The 19,687-nt window shown below is 39.9% G+C and overlaps 1 protein-coding gene across 1 annotated transcript in view; it reads left to right on the top strand.

Annotated features, from left to right (window-relative positions):
* Nucleotides 1-12,746: 12,746 nt before the first annotated feature.
* LOC146504500 (chloride channel protein 2-like) overlaps nt 12,747-19,687 on the top strand; it is a 217,965-nt gene continuing 211,024 nt past the window's right edge. The window contains exon 1 of the mRNA XM_085131423.1: nt 12,747-13,585. The gene's annotated coding sequence lies outside the window, so the exon portion shown is untranslated. The remainder of the gene's footprint in view (nt 13,586-19,687) is intronic.

The raw sequence follows: 19,687 nt of genomic DNA, 5'->3' as shown, positions 1-19,687 counted from the left end.
CTGATTTCTAGAATCGATTCAATTCCGATTCGCAAGGTCCCGAATCGATTCGATCCACGATTCGATTTAATTCGATTCGATTCGATTCGATTCACTTCGATTTGAATCTGGGAAATTTTGACAGTCAGAAATATTATAATTCAGATCAGTACAGTTACATATTTTGGTATCTATAAAAAGGAAGCTGACACATGCAAGACTTTATCCAAGGTCTGAGCATCACAGCAGATGCCTTTGTGTCAAAGTAGCTGAGGATAAAGCACAGAAAAACATGAAGGCGATTTTCCTGTTCTGGGATTTTATAAAAATATTCTGCAGTACATCAAAAACGAAAGAAAACCATTAATCAACACATGAACATTACCTCTGAAGTTACAGCGGTTTTATTAGAGACACGGCTAAGCGTTTTGCATTTTGCATAATTCTAAAAAGTTTAAATTTGTTCAGTATTGAACGGCAGAAATTAGGTTTTCTTTTCGGAAGTATATAAAACGAAAAAAAAAAAACCCATCGGCGGACAGTGCTGTAAACAACGGTAGACTTGTGCATAACAAGCAAGCGAATAATGCAGAAAACAGTACAGAGAGAGAGAGGGGGAGAGCGAGAGAGAGAGCTGTGCATCGTGGTTGAAGCAAAACAGTAAAAGTAAGAGTGAATACATGACGATGTTTATGTGAATTGTAGTTTGGATCTTCTTTTGCTGCTGGTTCGGTCAATATTGTTTGGAGAGAGATCAAACTAACAGCTTTAGAATCAGCGCATAAAGGGCATGAACACAAAGCGCGGACCCGCCGACAGATCAGAATCAGCGAGCTGTCGGCTTTCAGCCCCAACTGTGAGAAAGGCAACATCTCACTGATTCTGATCCGCGGGCTGCGCTGTGTGTTTAAGTCTTTGTGCAGAATCCGTGTTCCTGCTCTCATTTACTGTCTTAGCTGTTTGGTGGTTGTTGAAATTTTGTGAGATTTCCCCAGAGATTCTGGCATTTCGGGCAAAATAAATTTATATTAAAAAATCGATTCAGGATTTTAATGAATCGATTTTACGTTATCCAAGCCAGAATCGATTTTAATCGATAAATCGATTATAAAAACCCACCCCTACTTCTGAGTCCGGTCCTGCCCCTGTAAAGCTATTCACAAAACACACAGCCTACCTGCTCCACTTCTGCATTTTCAAGGGTAAATGCCTCGCTCAAGGGCTTGCAGCAGAGAAAATAAACTTTCTTTTTGTATGTTTTCTGTGTGTGTGAGAGCTAACCTTCAGGCACCCTCTCCACACACAAGCGAGTCCAGCTGTATCTGAAGAAAAAGCAGACAAAGGTGCAGAAACTAAACTATCATATCAAACGGATTTTGACTATAATTCTTTTGGAAATTCAGCTTTGTGTTTAGACTGTGCCTCAAGCAACGAAACACCCTCTGGGGTTAAGGATGAAAAAGAAGCACTTGATGATTTATCTATCTATAGTTATATATGGCAAGGAAACTGTATAAAGCCTTTTTAAGGTGGGCAAAAGTTTGCTTTATGACCTTCTCTCTTTACAAAACTTCTGAGTATGACTGACAAGGTAACTGACTCTCTCAGTTAGCTGATCTTTGCTGGTATTTTGGATTTTGCAAGGTTATGTCTGTTTGCTGTATAAATGTCATATTAATCTAAGATTTCTTTTGAAAAGACTTTGATTTGAGGCCTCGCAGCACCATTACAGCAGAAAGAGTAGTACCTTTTGACAAACAAACATGAAGTGGGGATGACAGAAGTGATTGTATATGACAAATCTATATCTGTAAGCCATAGATTACTAAAGGACATTAAGAGATGCACTTCAGTGCTATTTATGTGAGCACTGTGTTTGTTCAGGCAGCTGATCTACAGCTGATAACCATTCTACACATCCTGCTGGTAAACTGTAATAAAACTTAATCTGTCACATATCTGTTCCAAGCCTCCCCAAAGGTCACGATTTCTGGGACAGAAAGCGCCAGGCTTTCTTCACAATTGCTGATGTGATAAAACCAAAAATCCAACTCAGAAACAACAGGTATCAAGCGGTTACCAACTTTAGCCCAGGCTTTAAAAGAAGTATGTTAATATATTTATACTACCACTCAGTATGCTCTTGGGGCTGCTGTTTCTTTCTAATGTGGCAGCTTCGCATTAGAACTCTGCAGGTTATCACTGTGTTCAGCTCTGACTCTGCCCCATAGCTTTAGTTTGTCAATTCATTTTTTTTTTAGCATAATTGCTATGATAAGCTAGCCAAGTATAAAGGGAGCTACCTTTATGACATTGAAAACTGTGACTTAAGGCTCAGCTTAACATAGATCTTCCATATCTTTATAAACACAGTTGCTCTTGCAAAAGTGGAAAGCCATACAAAATTAATTTAAAATTTTTAGTTAGTTTTAGTTGTATTGCATTTCTAATCTTGTCTTTTTTTAAGTGTAGCCTTGTCTTGCTGCTCAATGGAGCACAGATGCTACACTTTAAATACAGGGAAAGATTGAAAAATTCTGGGGCTCACTCATTTTTAAACCCAGGTTACAGCCCTGCCTGTAAAGTTGGGGATTTTACCTTGTAGTTTGTGAGGACTCACTTGCTGTTTGGCCCTGCCTTAAGTGATTATAAGAGGAAGCTTTTTATTATTATTATTATTATTATTATTATTATTATTATTATTATTATTATTATTATTATTATTATTATTATTATTATTTGGCTTCGTTTTTCAGCCTCGGATGTGGCCACTTGAAAACTATAAATACATATGAGAAGACAAGTTATTCACATTTATGCAGTAAAAACAGGGCCAACAGAACAAAGTACTTCCAGTTCGTATTAATGCACCTATACAGTGATTGTATGTAACCATGAATCATGAATGTATTTTTCAAGCAGCTCCTTCGCTCCATGTCAAGTTCGCTTCAGCGTTTATTTGTGATATAGCCTTGGAAAGAAAACATTAAAGGTGCAAACTCAAGAACACTTAAGACATTTGGAGTGCTGAGGGATCAAACTTCAGATTTGCCACTCACAGGTAATTGGTTGCTGGATTTCCTTCTTGGGTGGCCGTAGGGTGAGATTTATGCACGGCACGTAGAGTCTGATGTTTCCGCGGTTACATCAGTCAGTCGGATTCTTGCAGGGCTTTTTCATCTAGACAGATTTAAAGCATGCCAAATGATCTAATGTTTCAAGAAACGTTATTTCATCTGCAGTAGTTTTTATATAGAAATATAATTGTTGTTGGTTTTCACTTAATTTCACTTGATTTCTAAATTCTGATCTCTGAACCAGGTCCTCAGTATCCTCGGGACAATAAGCAAATCAGTAATTAGTCTGGTAAAATCTTAAATCTACCTCACATTACAAATCAGTAAAACAGAGACAAGAAGAAGAATGAGAATATAGTTTCGGGTGAATTTTAAGCACCTGTGATGAACCATGTTCTTGTTCATGAAATGACAACAAAGAAAACAGAACAAAGAGTCTGTGTAGTCACCACAGAGAGGAGGAAATGTAATTCCTGTGTTATCACAACGGCAACCGGCTTTCATTGCTGACGTCAGTGTCAGCAATTTTGGTGAATCGCAGAATATTGTTGAACTATTGTTGAAGAACATCAGTTTGTTGACAGAGTCAACAGTGTCAACCTCTGATTTCTCCAGAGCAAGAAGGTGCAGACATGTAGCAAGGGAACATACTACTCTCTGAAGGTAAGTTTGCTGAAAACACTGTAAGCACTGTTTTCTCCATTTTTGTTTTTTGATTCAGTGTGAAATGAATGCTCAGCGTTGTTTTGACGCTGGCTGGCTGTGGTCTTGAGCAGAGAAAAAACTGTATTGAAAAAACTGGATATGCCAGAAGTCTTGCATATTTTGTGTGTGTATTCAAAAATTGGGTTTTGTGTTTTCAGGTTTGAGAAAAGGGGGGATATCTTCCAAGAAACTAGCATTTTTTTACAATAGAAAACAGCCCCTCTTCCACCTCCTCTCATTCTCCCCGTGTGCATTTAACTTCTTTGCCTGTAATTAGTAATGCAGATGTGGCATCTTTTATTCATGGATGAGGACTGATTACCAGCACAATAGCTGTTTCACAAGGGAGCACTAGAGAGTCATGATGACAACTATGTTGCTGTCTTTCATTTAATGGAATGACTCTAAATGAGTTTTTATGGGTGACATTTTATAATAACCGTAATGCTAAACTGATGGTTATCTATACTGGGTGGGCCATTTATATGGAATAAAGTTACGTTGAAACCAAGCACACCATTGTTTTTCTTGTGACGTTACCAATAAGTTTGATGTGTCACATGGCCCTCTTCCTATTGAAAAAACAAAAGTTGTATCCAAGATGGCCGACTTCTAAATGGCCACCATGGTCACCACCCACCTTGAGGAGTTTGCCCCCTCACATATACTAATGTGCCACAAACAGGACTTTAATATCACCAACCATTCCCATGTTAATATGGTGTATCCATATAAATGGCCCACCCTGTACTATTGCTATATTTACTATCTATACTAATATTTAGTTTATTATGATATGATGGTGTCAAATGCAGCTGTTTGTAGTCAAAGCCTCTCGCGTCTTAAAGATGTGTAAGTATCTCAGTAATGAGACCAGTTGCTCTTGGACCCAAACCATAATCTTTTCCTAAAAGGCCCCTGCTCATTGTTTCTTTCATTTAGCTGGGGAAAGTGAAATGACAGCAAAGCAAAGCACAGTGTCATAAGTACATCTTACTGGCTCCATAGGTATTACAAAGTAAGCAGCGGCAACTAAGTTCTGGTAATCAAATGCACTTGATTACCTGAAGTGTGAACACCTTTACAGTTGGCACTCTGCTGGTCTGGAGGAGTCAGGTGAGTCTTAACAACTGAGTCTTAACCAAAATCTTCTTGGGGGCGGGGGGCATCCCAGCAAAGTGACAGCACGCAATGCAAATAGCAAAATGGTACAGTTACAAAACCCTGAACAACAGTTTGTTGGAAAAGGTTCTCAGAGAAAGCATTTTATCTTAAAAAAGAAGATAACAGCTTGGCTTTGCAAAGTTTCAAACAAACAAATCACAAGATTTACTGTGTGTATTATTGTAGGGTCTTTACCTTACAGTATTAAGTGCCTTGAGGCAGCTGTTGTCACTGTTGTTGTATATGAATATAATTGAATTGAACTGAAGACTCCTGAAATAATGTTGCTTGGACAGACAAGACCAAAATGGAGATGTCTGGCCATAATAGACAGCACCACGTTTGGTGAAAACCAAAAACAGCATATCAGCACAAACAGCTTATGACTGAAAAGTGATCGTTTACATTTGTTTTGCAGCCCCAGGGCTTGGGCACCTTTCAGATACTGAGTTGACCATGAACTCCTCTGGATCCCAAAGTATTGGAGAGGCTATCTAGAATACTTAAGCTTTCCCAGAATGGGTGGTGCAACAGGGCAATGATCCCAAGCATACCAGTTAATCTCCAAATTTACAACAGAATGGCTGAAGAAGAAAGAAACTAAGATGTTGCAAAGGCCCAGTCATAGCCGAGACCTGAACCTGACTGAAATTCTGTGGTAGGATCTGAAGAGAGCTGTGCATGGATGCCTGCTCTCCATTACAGGTTTCCTATGAAACAACAGGTAAAACATCACTCTAGAGACCATGTTTATTTCAGTATCAATGTCCAAGCTCAAACTGACTGGTTATAAAGTGTTAATCCTGCAACTTCCAACTTCTACAGTTTTTCAGCCTGCTAGCTATCCTAACATGTCAACTGCTGGTGTCCTGATTTGACTCTTGGCTGCACTCACTCGACTCCCTCAAATCACAGCCAGCAGACATGGACATACCAGGCAGCTGTGCTAGCTTGGTTAACAATGTTAAGTGTGAACGCAAGCAAAAGGAATAACGTGATGCTGGTGGGAGTGACATCACAGACTAGCACCATGTAATTACTTAGCAATATTCTTAATCGTTAATGTCTGCTCTGCTCACCACTGTCTTGCTTTTTCCTCTTCCAGAAGGGCAACAGTTATTTTCTTTTAAGCCTAATCATAAATGCCCTTTGTAGTGGAAGAGAGTGGAGGCAGCTGGGGCCCCCTTAGCAAGGTTAGGTCTCTTCAACTGTCAACACAAGCTTTGCACATTTCCCCTGCTGTAGCTTGCCTCAAGGCTTCCCCTTACTGGCCTGGGGCTCAAGTAGTCGCTTGCCTTACCTTGTGGCACGTAACACTTCTGCCTAGTATCATTATTTACAGTTCGCTATGTTATGCCATGCCTTATCCTAATATTGCTCCTCTATCATGCAGGTCTTTAGTTTTGAGCAGTACTCAGAGGAAAAAACTCCTTCTGCTGGCAGTTCATTTTCTGCCACTCTGCACAGGCGTCACCTTGTAACAGTGATTTTTGACAAGTGTGTAGATAGATAGCCAGAGGATACGGTTTACAGATTGGATTAACTCTCTCTATTTTCTGTGTGCAGGAAGCAGAACCACAGGTACGACAGACTGAGGTACACATGCTGTTCAGTTCCCCCAAATCTATGTTTTAATCTACAAGCAGCTCTGGCTGTACGGAAATGTAAACCTGTCTGATATGTCTTAATAAATAGTAAATTACTGTGGAAGAAATTAACATATAAAATCGCTTTTTTTATTTGTTTATCTAATGTCAAACTGAACAGACAGAGGCTTGACACAGGTCCTGCGTGGAATTCCCGTTTTTTATATTGATGGAAGAATGATGTTTACGAGTAAGAAGAGCAGTTATTGAACATAATGGTGCTACCTCCCAGCATGTTTCCATTGCCAGCTGGATATGGCATCATTCATTATTTCCTGCAGGGGTTTATTGCAGCTTGTAACTCTGTTGTGCCCTCATCAGAGACAGCAGGGCCAGATATGGTAAAGTCAGATTATCATTACTCCTACAGCGTCTGCAGCCATTATCTTCAGCCCGAGCACAGAGGTTAGACTGGAAAGCAAAGAGTGTTTTCCATTATTCTTGCCAAAACAACAGCTGACATTTTCAGATATAAAAATAGCAGGATTGGTTATTTCAACGTGGTTAGAGATGGATTTGCATTATCGCTGTGTTTTGTTTTTTTGTGGGTTTTTTTTTGTTAGATGTTGAATAGATGTCCCAAGTATTTTTTAAAGCCTATAAGACTTATAACCTTCTGTCTATAACTTTCTGTACTGCTCAATGAGCCACAAATTTGAAACTGTATCAGTCATAACATCCATTATATTACAAGTACCAAATTATGAATAAAAAGAAACATTTAAAACCAAATACAATGGCTAAAGATTATGGCTTAAGTCACCTTCTGAGAGACAGATAGATAGGTTTGTAATCACATTTTCTTTTGGGGGTGGGGTGGGGGGTTAGTTTCCATGGCTACAGAATTGACTTTTGACACATTTTGTCTATTTGAAATTGTTGAATGAAAGCAAAAATGAATTGAGCATGCTTTTCACTTGGTTAGGCAAAGTCACCACCATCTGACATTATACATAAGCTAGTATCTTGAATCACGTTAACTAGGAAAGCAGTTTAGCAAGAAAGACAACCAGCATTTAAGTCCAAGGTAAGTACGTTGTAAAGATAAAAGGGAAAATAAAATAAAGGGAAATGTCTAGAAATAACATAATGCAACATTAATGCTGCTTTGATTCATTTTTGCATTGGGATATTATTTTGTCTGTAACATTGCACATTAGAAAAACCAATTGTTTTTAAGCATCAATTAGAAATAATATTGGAGTTGCTGAATATACACTTGTAGTTGTTTATTTTGTCTTATTGTACTGATACTGCAAAAACAAAACTTGATTCCTACTCTAGGCTGATTTTTGGCTAGTTTTGACAGCACAATGAGTTTTATCACAAACACAGGACAAGCCGCATCCATTGTGGATGAAAACACAGTCTAAGGGAGCCAGTTGCTTTTCCTGAAACACATACTCATTCCCAGCTCCTGTAATACGTTATAACAGACCTCTTACAAGTTGAGCGGTTCATTTCCAAAGGTTCAAATGTGCTGCACTCTATCTGGTATTGTCTAGTATTTCACTGTGCTTATCGAAGCATGCAGACAGAGAAAATTATACCATATCTCCCTCCAGCAGAGAATAACTCTGCTGTAGACTACATGTGATCTATGCAAGCTTCTGTCAATTCAACTGTCTAGATGTTGCAGGTGTTCTTCAAGCATACAGTTACTAACTATATTTGCATAAATGGTTATATAGATTGTTTTTGTTTATTGTGAATAGCTTATATTTTTGAAAAGGTACAAAGGTATCATACCAGCTGTTACCATATAAGGCCATATTATTCATTATTGTCTCAAAAGGATATGCAAATAAGCCTGGAAATTATAGTACGCAGACAGTTGCTAAAAAGTCCACAAGCTAAAGGAAAGCAGTGAGGTGAGTCTATCTATGCAAGACAGTCTCAGGTGCTGCAAATGAGAAAGGAGCTGAGGAAAAACAAAGCAAGTAAGCTTCCTGTTCACTTAATTGTAACCTCATAACCTTACACACCTCAGTGTGGGATATCAGGCTCTAATTGGGACTTATAGAGTTCACATTCTCATATACCCGTCAGCCCTGGTGCATTTTTCAAGGCAGGCCTTCTACAGTGCATAAATGAATCTGCTTTGGGGTTGTGAAGCAGCTGGCTCACTGATCTACGGGATAATTGAGTGAGATCACAGCGAGCCAATGCAGTGGTGTTACAAATTACTTTATTGACTTCTTTCTGCTTTCTGCTATGTGTCTGAAGAAGGGCTGTGGAAAAAGAGTCGGGCATACATTGTCAAAGGCTCCAAAACAAATAATGTCTCACATGTATATGGGTTTGAATTCCAGTACCCCGGTTATTGTCAACATTATTTGTCAGATGTTCACATTACAGTTGTCTATACTGCTTAGTTCACTATATATGTCTTCTTAGCTAAACCCTGCTGTCTTACATCACTGTTGTTTAGTTAACTTTTCTAGTCGAACTACATCACATGGCATTGCCAACATTTAAATGGACTGGTGCTGATATGGAGCACTTCTACTCTAACTGAGTGCTTAAATTGCTTTTTACTATAAGCCTCATTTATCCAATCACACAATCGCTTTGTTTTTTTTTATGTCTAAGAGCTAACATCCTCATGCACACTCACAACTTGAGCTTAAGTATTTTGCCCGAGGATACTTAGGCAAACAGACTGGATTAGCTGAGGAATTGATTCAATGACATCTAATCCTGCACTACAGCCAAAAGCTTATTTTACTATTTATTTTGCTGTCTTCATACTGCAGACTTTCACAACCGCACATTTGGAGTGTGCTTGCCTTCATGTGTGCTTCAGATTAATACAGCATGATTCAACCCAACAGAGCATGCTTTTCATTTATTAAATACACAACTGAATGCAGAAACCCACAAACAAGCAAACAACCTAAAGGCCTGGCAGAGCATCTCAGCGGAGGAAAGACAGAATCTGGTTATACTGTGGGTTCTAGATTTTGAAGCAGTCAGTAAGTGGTACGGATTTTCATCCAAATAATAAAAACAATCCTTACGTTAAAAATTATGTTAGCTTGTCCAATTAGCCTCATTTTGAGCCTCTGAAAACTACGTATAAAAATATAATTTCTAAACTGTTAACAAAATACTTTTGTTAAACCCCTTCAACTACAACTAAAAGTCTAAATAAGGACTCGAATTATGTGGCACTGGTATAACAGCGGGATCATCCTGGGCTTTTCCTGATTTTTCTTGTTTGTGTGGATAAAGTAAATTAAAAGGGTAGGTTGATACCAAAAGAGCAGGCCAGTCTTGTCTTATTTATTGATATGCTAAAGTTTTTTAAAATAATGTCAGAATAATTATTAATGTGGAAATCTAATATATAGCATCTTTAACTCTTAGGGGGGGGGGGGGGGGGGGGGGGCTCTTAGAGGTGCAGGAGCTTTTCTGCTTTAAAGTGCTTGGATTTGCCGATAAGGCTACAGACGAGCTACATAAAAGCAGCCCACACACCATTTTCCGTTGGAAATTCTTTAGGCCTGAAAAAGGCAATTTACGATTGCCTGTCTTATAAACACAAATGCATTTTTATTGCAATATATCAACACAAATGTCTCATGAACCTCTGAATTATTTCTCTGTGTAAAAAAAAAGTAGCTCAGTCTGCACTTTAAGTTATTTTGGGATGATATTTCTCTTGTTTTTTGTTCCCATTACTCTGCTGCTTATTTTCACCCATGCGGCCCATAGCAGAGAGTCACATTTAGAAATATAAAACCCCTGTGCTGTGCTGATATTAAAAAAGGGTCTCATAAGCTTTTACTTTTACAGTCAAACACTTCAGATATGTCTCAGACCAGATACTATTAGATTGAAGGTTTTAACTGGAAAGACTTTCTGCGCATGACTGCAAAGGAAAATCAGAATTGGATAATCGAAACTCTGGAAACCCTTCAAGGTTCGCTTTTTTCTTTTTCACTAAGAACAACAGACACTTCTCAGCAGTATGTTTTCTAATGTTTTATGTATGAAAAACTAATACATGTAAGAAGAGAAGTATGTACACATAGCATGACTTTACTGAAACAACGATTTCACTTATTTCAATGCAGGATTAACAACATAATGTGATGTAAGAAAAACATTTCAGAATCAGAAAAACTTTATTAATCCCAGAGCGAAATTGGGTTGTCATAGCAGCAAATATACAACAAACAACAAGGACTCATATAAAATGAGTGTTGAAACTGAGTTATGATAGATAAATATTACGATAAAAAGATAAATATAGAGATATAGGTATAAATATACGCAGAAATATAAAAAGACAAGTATCTGTGCAATATATGTCGTGGCATACAAAAGTGGACTGACATTTGTTTCCTTAGTTAATATGTATCAAGTCCAACGTAACCTCATAACATAAAAAGGTCCACGGATCCAGAATCAAACTCTTCTGTTCATTTTAATGTGACCAAATCCCTTTAAAAAGTGTAAAAGCCTTGCTGAAATAATCTCCTATGGAGCTTTTGTGTATGTTTTTATGCTCCAAACAAAAATTACAGATATTCTATTTCCCTGCAGCACCATTGTCCATTAAGTTAAGCTGTAAAAATGGTAAAATTAGTGCTTTTTTTTTTTTTTTTACAATGATTTAATAAGACTGAAGATATGAGTTATATGCCCTGATAAAGCTTTTTTGGGTGGTTGTTAATAATGAGGTTTCAAATGCTGGAATGCATCACGGTAACCTCATACAATGAGATACAAACAGTGCTGGCAACAATCAGCAGTTCAGATCTGTTTTTTTCCACTAACTATGTGTTTATAGACCACTCTGAATTTATTTATTTATTAGTTTTTCACGGTGTGTCTTTGTTCTGTCTTCCTTGCCTGACTCCAAACTGGTTGCGGCAGATGGCGGGCCCTCCCTGAGCCTGGTTCTGCTGGAGGTTTCTATTGTAGGGTCTTTACCTTATAATATAAAGCGTTGTTGTAATTTGGCGCTGTATAAATACAACTAAATTGAAGTGAATAACGTAAATGATGATGGCTGAAAAAAGTTATAAAAAATATTTTAGTTGATGTAAGTGGTAAAGAGGGAAATAGGAGGACTGCACACTCATAACTCATACTTATCTTGTGAATTTATTGAAACACTAAATACTGACATTTAACCAAATTGGTTTCTGAAGTGGTCAAAGATTTTCCAGCTTCTCAAACAGCAATCGATGATGTACTTCACCAGCAGTAACTGTTATCTGTTCTCCTAAAACCATAAAAGTTCAGCGCTGTAAAGTCAAGTCAAAACAAAGATTTCCAGAGGGTTTAAATGCTTACAATAGCAAATAATAGATTATTTACTAAAGAGTAAACGCATTTTGGCAAACTGGTGGGGTTTTTTATACAGCCTTGTAACAAATTTGTACAAAGTCTAATTACCAAACTGTAACAACACCTAGCTACATAAGTGATTGTTTCAAAGGGAGCAGGGTGCAGGCATTTCACCTTCCACAATTAGAACAAAACAAAAGCAGAGGAATTACTTGAAACCCCAACATTACTCTGCAAAGCAACAATGCCCCAGACGGGAGTGAGTCTGCACTTTTTTTACTCCCAAAATATGATTAAGACTTATGTGTTCATACAGCCACTAAATCTTTTGCATGTAAATGTGATTTCCCACTCACACACGTACACAGACTTACACACGTCCTGTCTTTCTCCCCTTACCCTCAACTGATCTCTTCCAATTGGGAGGGGGTTACATATACACACATACACACACACACACACACACACACACACACACACACACACACACACACACACATATATATATATATATATATATATAGATAGATAGATAGATAGATAGATATATATGTGTGTGTGTGTGTGTGTGTATAAATGAAGATTTATTTAAATTTATTTTATTTATGATTTATTATTTAAATCATAAATTGAAGCAGAAAGAATGCTCAGAAACAAATCCCAAGCTTATCTATATCAAGATAACAAAATAATTTCCTAAATGAATCACTTATTGCATAAGAGACCGCATGCTCTTTCATTCAAAGAACTCGATTACTTCTAGATTTAAATGAAAGGACCATGAAAGCTCTACGTGTGCAGGAACGCCGGTTAAGGCGCACTGACGCGCGGCACGCACAGATGCTCCTCCGCCACTTTACTGATCACCCGTCTTTGTCTGCATGCCACCTAATTTCACCCAAATCTCCCTCAGGTATCCCCATCGCGCTCTCTCATCCAGCTCCCATGCCTCCTCCAACAGTGAGCTCTCCTCCACCCTCCTCCACACGCTCGCTGCTCGCCGCATCCCCGTCTGTCCTGGTCAGCTCCGGGCGCTGGAGGCAGCACATCTGGGGGTTGCATGGGCAGCCGAGGAGGGGTGTGTGTGTGTTGGTGTGTGTGTGTTAGAGAGAGAGATTTGTTTTTGTTTTTTGTTCTTTTTGTTTTTTGCCACGGCAGCAGTAGCACCCGCATTGCAACACAGGAGCGGCTGTTGAATGTGTGAGGAGCATCTCTCTCTCTCTCTGTCTCTCTCTCTCTGCGCTCCGTGTTTATTGAACAGACAGGTGAGCACGCTGTTCCATTTATCAGGACGTCTCTTCACACGGTAACAGGGAGGGGGTGTTTTGGGTGGAGGGAGTTTTTACACGCGTCTTGGAAGTTGGGGCTGTTTGTTGCAGCCAACAGGATTTCACCCGGCAGCCTGAAACGGCGGCATCCGGACAGGAGCCTGGAATCTTTGCAGCAGCAGCAGCAGACAAGTTCCAGCGGAGGATAAACTGTTGCCTCGAATCAAACTTTGCCTTTGAACTTGCGGGATTTTTCGACCTCTTTCCTCCCGAGCACCCTCCTCCTCTTCTTCCTTCCCCTCCTCCCCTCCTCCTCTGCCCTCAGCGCTCGGAGGGTCTAGAGATGGAGAGCAGCAGGTGACTGACCGCTCACCGCCGCTTCAGGACGCCTGCCGGGGGTTTCACTGGTTCCACTGGGGGACACCCAGGGCCCCGACGAAGGACGGTGAGTAACCTGCGCACTGCGCGACTGATGAGTGTCCTTGCACGCGTAACTGCGTGCATGTGCGCGCGCGCGTGTTACCAAGCATCTTTTGCTTTTTCCCTCAACTTCCTTACCTCCTACTGTCCCTCACACACACGCCCCCCCCCCCCCCCCCGCGTCCTTTTCTTGTCACGGGACAGATAATGCTATCTGCACATCAGCTGCGAGCTCTCAAATCACAAGACGGCCTTTCCGAGGGCCACAGCGCTTCACACATTATCTGTTTTAATAGGGAAGTGATCATGTGCTTCACCCTTTCAAGAAAAGAGAGGGGAGAAAAAACTCTTTTAATTTGTGCGCCTTGTGGTTTTAGTCATGCCTCCAAATACGGAGACTCTTGACACAGTTCTGAGTGGGCCCGAGGCCACCAGTCGCCCTTTTTGGTTTTGTCCGAGTGGAATCAAAGCGGAGCGCTTCCTGTTGCGCAGAGCGTGAACTCTCCGCAGGTCCCGCTACTTAACTGTGATGAATACTTCAGAGTGGTTACACAAGGACCAGCTGTACCTGGATTGTCCCACCAGGGGGCCCAGAGCATCCGTGTTACAGGGCTTCCCACACACATTCAGATATGATCGATCTGGGAACTTCCACTAATCGTTCTTTAATTCGGTTTGCCAGTTTATCTCAGTGTGTATCAGTCATCTGATTACACGGCTAAATATGCTGCGACAGTGGGAGAAGTTGGAAAAGTGAGAGCTCTCACATAAGTGGGACTTCTCAGAGGTGTTTCTCGGTCTTGGAACGAATTCTGACATTTTTAAGAACTAACAACAGAATCTGGCGCCATTATTTACATTTCAAATAAGGAGCTACTGAGAGTTTTGACTTCAAATTAGACATTTCGTGTCATTTTATGTACGAAATTCCTTTGAATTAATGTGATTCGAGAATGAAGTTATCATTGAAACGTGTACGTTTGTTTATATGAAAAGCAAACTGAAGTAGAAAGAAACTGCTTACATGACAACTTTGGTATTCAAGTCTTCTTCCTCTGTGGTCCTGCTAATGTTGTTTAAATATACTTTGTTAAAAGTTGTATCGGACAAAAGCCAGGTAGCACTCCGGGTGTGGCCCAAATGTTGTCACATTTAGCCTGAACTGATGGCACTGATTCACGTGGCTCATGCCATGTGTCCGCGCTGAATGGATGTCAGATCTGTTGCGACAATGAGATTAGATCGACTCCACACAGTGCTAGCTGTAACTCAGATCAAGTCCAGCCCAGGACTGACCCTCAGTGGTGTAACTGTACCCAAAGAAGCCCAAAATAGGCGCAGCAATGTCTGCAGGGAAATATACAGGTGAGCCCTGATCACATGGTTTCTTTTAAATACGAACTGTAGTTTGATTCAATTCATTTTATAAGTTTTCTAGCACTAGTTCACTCTGTATTGTAAGGTAATTACCCTACAACATTAGAGCGAAAATCCTCTCAAAATGTATCGATCCCTGTAAGGAATAAGGAATAAAGGAATAATTTGGTGAGAGTGGGGAAGAAGAATTCCCTTCCTCCAGAAGCAGAATCAACATTCATCATATCCGCGATCTAATATGGACATCCAGATTTAGCACAATATGTGAGGTGTCCTGTGCTGACAGCACATGTATCAAAACAAGTAGTTCAAATGCAAATTTTCTAGTATGTCTGCAGAAAACTGCATAGCCTGTCAGCTGTCAGCTCACTGACAGGAGGTCAGAGTAATAGTTTGTAGAAGTGCAACACATCCTTTTGTGTGATTGTAGTGTCGCTAGAAGTGTGTGTTATATGTATGTTCACAGACACAGAAACCATGAAATGTGATTTATTACTCCTGCATTTTGTTTCTTGAGAAACGGCATCAGTTAAGTGACTTTTTCCAAAAACTGTGTCAGCACTCAGTTTAATGGCGAATACATACGCCTAAATATCCTATTTCTGCACACTGACTTGCTGAGATTGTTTTGCTTCCTACCTGCAAATACAAAGCTGATTTTGACCTTCCTTTCATGAAATTCAATTTGGATTGATTCCATTTTGATCCTCAGACATTATACAGCCCTTTGCAATATCTTAAAAAAAATCTGAATTTCTAAGTAGATTACATTTAGAATCTGTTTGGGGTTTTCTGGGGTGGCAGATAATGTCTGTTTTGTTACCATATGGAAAAATTAGTTGTATTCCTGGTCTTGGACTCAGATTTTTGTCTTTGTGTAGATCAAAACCAACTGTGAATAAGTTTAACATGCACAAAATCTCCATGCTCAAACTGTAGTGCAAGGGTGGGAGATGGTGGCGATGTGGACGTCCCCGAACTTTCACCAATACTGGGTACCAGTACTGGGACATAAGTTGCATTGCACTTGCTGTTGCCACAGCTTCGTTCGACTGTGGTGTTTAATGTGTCAGATGTCTGGGACAAAGGCAATGTGATTTCCGGTTGCAGCTGCATCAGAACAGCACAAGTAACAGAGTTTTGAATCCGTAGCTAGCAAGTGGGTATTGTATCTTTTGCTTCCTAAAAGCTTTACTCAGTGAGCAGTGAGCACTGTCTTTTAAACCTGCTGAATATCTCCAAAAGTGAGAACACATCTGATGAAAAGAACCTCTTGCTGTGTGCAACATGTGAGAAAAGACCTGACCTGATTCTTACCATTGTTGTTTGTTTGTTTTTTAAACATAAACTATGATTTAAAAACAGCAACTGAAATTCAAAATTCATATTCAAAATTCAAAACAGCAACTGAACTGCTAATAACACTCGCTCAACATCTCACAAACACAAGATTATTAAAAAAAATATTTCCTTGAGCTGTGGTCTTTGCTTGGGAAGATGAATGAACTTACCAGTTCCTCTAGCCCCTCTAACCTCCAGTGTCTTCCTGCGTCCTTCTTTTTCCTGCAAAACCGCACTTCATGTATCTGCAGATGAATCTATAGATAGGATAGATAAAATAGAAGTGATACCATGCCATGAGACTGTTGCCGTGTAAGCATGCTGAAAGGATCGATAGTAGTATAAATCACTAGTTTTCTAGGCTTTGAGTATAATGGATTCTACATTCTTTTATCTCACCCTTTGGTTACTTTAAGCCTTAACATAACCAAAGGGTGAGATAAGGTATCAATGACAACTTAGGAAAGGTTCAGAGTTTGGATTAGAAGACCCCTTTTAGCACTGAACCTGTGTGTCCTATATGCCGTTTGTGGCTAATTGGTAGTGAGACTGTTTCGTTGTTGCCATGGCTGGACACTTTGTATCGAATGCCTAATGACAGAGAGGCAGTATTGAGAACGGGCAGGCACAAAGCTCACTGCCAACTAAAATACATTACTAAAGTTAAAAGGACATTCCTTAAACATGTACGGGGTTAAACACATTGTGTAAGTGTGATCGAGTTGCTCCTTGAATTGTGAAATGAGACCAGTTCTGTATTAGGAAACCATAAATCTTGCCCTGCATGTTGGCTTTCTCCATGGTTCTGTAAAACATTTACTTCCCTTCAGTCACGGGCTCTTTAGACACATTCCATTAACGCCGTAGTTGACATTTAAATGTGAAACAATTAGGTGAGGCATCAGCCGAGCTGGCAAAGAGCCGCAGGTCTGCACTGCAGGCCTGGAGGGAGTTTTCACTTCAACATATCACAACTGTAATAGAGTTGTCCACCAGCAAATAAAGACTGAGTGTGTCAGTGGACGTGCATTGGATTTTCCTTTAAAGTTCACCACTCGAGGGATAGTGTGAGTCTTGTTGAGACAGGAAGACAGAAAGGTGCAATGTGGTGGTGGTGGGGGGAGGGTTGGACTGCTCCCAGTATTTATTATTGATCTTTGAATCTTGCTTCTACTTTGATGGCCTTAAAGAGTGAGCCAGAGTGTGCTGCATCATGAAGTGCTCGAACACGTGAAGTGAAGAGGAGATCAGACAGACTGTTTTGTTTTCAGCTACTTCTGCTAACAGAAAGTGTTCGGGTGCCTGGGTCGTTTTGAGTTTTCATTATTATTGTACTTTGATTTTTGCCTTTATTTATCATTTCTAGTCTTTTGGTTTCTTTGTCAGAGTTGTGCCTTCTGGTTTCTGTTCTGTTCCATAGTTGCTGTATCCCCGTGTCAAGTCTGCGTCTCTGTGTTATGTTTCTTGTTTTACTTTGAAGGGTCATGCCTTATGTTAATGTATCTGGTTTTGCTTCCCCTGTTTCGTTAGGCCTGATTAGCCCCAGCTGTGTTTCCCTCCTGTTACCCATTCCCTGATTGCTCCCTCTGTGCATTTAAGCCTTTGGTTGGTTTGGCTACCATCATATTGTACTGTGTGTGTTCTCTCTGCCAGCCTGCTGCGTTAATTTATTTTGTATTCTAATTCAGCCAGTTTTCTATCTTGCTGTCCAGCATTAAAGCTGTATTTAAGTTCACCTTTTATTTCCGTGAGTCTGCATTTTGGGTCCTTTTCCCGCCTGCACACAGCCTTCACATGACAGAAAGGCAGTTTTAATGAAGTTCATCTATTTGGGGCGGGTTGGGGTCTAGAAATAAGAGCTTAATTGAGATTGGTTTAATTCTACATTGCTACTGTTGAGAATAGATTCCTTAATATACATCAGAGTTAAAGAGAATATAGTTTGTGATTGCTTGCAACATTATAATATTGCGGTTAATGGGTGTAAGAATACAAAATAGAAAATAGGCCTGGAATGGGAACAAAGAACTGGGGTGCAGGACAGGAGGACAATCAACCCCCACCCCCAGGGCAGGAAGCAAGAGTTACTGAGAGTGAGGGGCAGACAAAGGGCAAACGGACACTACCTATAAAGGAGATGGGGGTCGGGGTGTCAGCATCCTTGGCCACTGTACTAGTGTATTTCCATTGTGGCCTTGCTGATATTAGATTTCTGAGAAAGTATATACATAGTCATTTAATGCCATAATACAATCTGAAAGCCTAACAAGCTCCTGTTATTCAAATCAAGATTACAGCTAGCTATATTGGCTTGCTTTAGCTATGCAGTCGAGGTGGGTGGATTGATCCAGATATCAATAGTATTGATACCAGCACTGGTATTGACCTGCTCGATATTAGCACAATAAGGTCAATCCTTTGTTTCTATCATTCTTTCAGACCACTCTGTCTGGGCTACAGCAGCAGAAGATTGCACTGGGTGACCAAAGAAACCCAAGAAAGTGAGGCTAGTTTGTATTGGCTCACCAAAATTGGACAGGCATAGGTTCACAATCAAAGGCTCTCTAGTTTGATCTCTGCAGGGATAAAGATCAATTGGAAGTTTATACACACACACACATATATATATATATATATATATATATATATATATATATATATCCCTAACTTACTTATAACCCTGAAAAGAAATGAGAGGTACAGAAAAAATGGCCTCAGCTGCCACATTTGAGGGAGGATGATTCATTTTTAAAAACTGCCAACTCCTGAATCACCCTATTTTCAGGTGAACCTGTTCACTGTGAATGGTTTTAATCTGTAGTGTAAGACCGGGAGTCTCCTTTTTTGGGCATATGTATACTTATTCCATCAATCCAGAGGCTGCAAGTAAGTTAGGGGGTCCTCAGGTGTAACAGTCATTACTATGGAGTCGCTTTGAGAGCCAAGAAAAATAATTTATGGGGATAACAATGAGTCCACCTCCCAGCATACAAATACCTTCCTTGTAAACATCAGTGAGGGTGTTGTTGAGAAATAAAGCTCTTTTTGTCTGGAGAGCATTACTTTCATAGGCAGAGCATTTTCAGGTAGACATGCACACAATGCAGATGCTATACACACACAATGCAGTCATACCTGCTTCTTTCTTGCAAAGTGACACACACACACGAACACACCTGGACCCACGCACATTCTTATAGATCAGAGAATCTTTATTTCCTTTAATTGAATCATCTCAACGCCTTTAACCTCAGCAGAGCTCAGGCAGCTTGCACAAGGTCACCATTGAATGGACATGAGTAGATGCTTCAAAATACAAGGAATACACTCTTTTACGCACTTTTCTTATTTGCTAATTCAACACTCAGCTGTTCACTGTACCAGAACAGCACTAAATGAAACTAGTGTA

The sequence above is a fragment of the Neolamprologus multifasciatus genome, chromosome 14 (genome assembly GCF_963576455.1).
Source record: "Neolamprologus multifasciatus chromosome 14, fNeoMul1.2, whole genome shotgun sequence".
Classification (NCBI taxonomy): domain Eukaryota; kingdom Metazoa; phylum Chordata; class Actinopteri; order Cichliformes; family Cichlidae; genus Neolamprologus; species Neolamprologus multifasciatus.
The sequence above is the reverse complement of the archived record's forward strand: the minus strand, read 5'-3'. Positions and strand labels throughout refer to the sequence as shown.